At 38.3% G+C, this 1,152-nt stretch overlaps 1 non-coding gene across 1 annotated transcript; it reads left to right on the top strand.

Moving 5' to 3' along the window:
* The first annotated feature begins 472 nt into the window (after positions 1 to 472).
* On the top strand, positions 473 to 579 carry LOC128292451 (small nucleolar RNA R71). The gene has a single exon (XR_008282436.1). It is a non-coding gene; the product is annotated as a small nucleolar RNA R71 (small nucleolar RNA).
* The last annotated feature ends 573 nt before the right edge of the window (positions 580 to 1,152 follow it).

Raw genomic sequence — 1,152 nt, forward strand, 5'->3', positions numbered from 1 at the left:
TCCTTGACCTCCCCATAAGAAATTTAGGTGGTTCCTCCAACCTGCATTGTAGGTATTACTGCAAGGATTATTTTGAGGTCTAGGATTATTACCCATATAATTCACTTGTTCATTTTCCATTATAGGACCTTAAGGTAAGTTTTCTGAATTGCTCATTCCACATCCACTTGTGTCACATTGCATCACCAGATGTACCTGCGTAGAACTACATAAATCATCAATCTTTCTATTTAAAAGTTTTACCTGATTTGACAACATAGCAACCGCATCAACATTAAAAACACCGATTGCTTTTTTCGGCTTTGTCCTCATAACTTGCCACTGATAGTTGTTCAATGACATCTTCTCTATGAACTTATAAGCCTCCTCAGGGGTTTTATTATTTATAGTACCACCGGCAGCTGCATCGATCATTTTCCTAGATGAGGGGTTCAAACGATTGTGGAAGGTTTGAACTTATAGCCATAGAGGTAACCCTTAGTGAGGGTACCTTCTCAATAGATCCTTATACCTTTCCCATGCATCGTAAAGGGTTTCTAAATCCATCTGTACAAAGGAAGAGATATCATTCCTCAATTTGGCTGTCTTGGTCGGCAGAAAGTATTTTAATAAAAACTTCTCGGTCATTTAATCCCAAGTAGTGATAGAACCTTGTGGTAAGGAGTTCAACCACTACTTAGCCTTGTTTCTCAACAAGAAGGGGAATAATCGTAGATGAATGGCGTCATCAAAAACGCCATTTATCTTGAAAGATCACAGAACTCTAAGAAATTGGCCAAATGAGTATTCGGGTCTTCATCCTGCAAACCATCAAACTGAATAAACTGTTGAATCATTTGAATAGTGTTAGGTTTCAGTTCAAAATTATTTGCAGCAATGGCAGGTTTAATAATACTTGATTCAGCCCCAGTGAGAGTGGGCTTAGCATAATCGTACATAGTACAAGGAGCAGGATTTGTAGGATCCACAGGAAGTAGCTAATTATTCTGATTGCTAGCCATCTCCTCAGTAGCGTTCTCTTGATCTTCTTCTGCACTTTGACAGTTTTGTCTCGCCTCTCTACGGTTTCTGCGAGTTGTACTTTCAATTTCACTAAAAAAAGCAATGGTCCTGATAGATTTCTTCTAGTCATAAATTAAAAAAAACCTACCA

The sequence above is a fragment of the Gossypium arboreum genome, chromosome 4 (assembly GCF_025698485.1).
Source record: "Gossypium arboreum isolate Shixiya-1 chromosome 4, ASM2569848v2, whole genome shotgun sequence".
NCBI lineage: Eukaryota > Viridiplantae > Streptophyta > Magnoliopsida > Malvales > Malvaceae > Gossypium > Gossypium arboreum.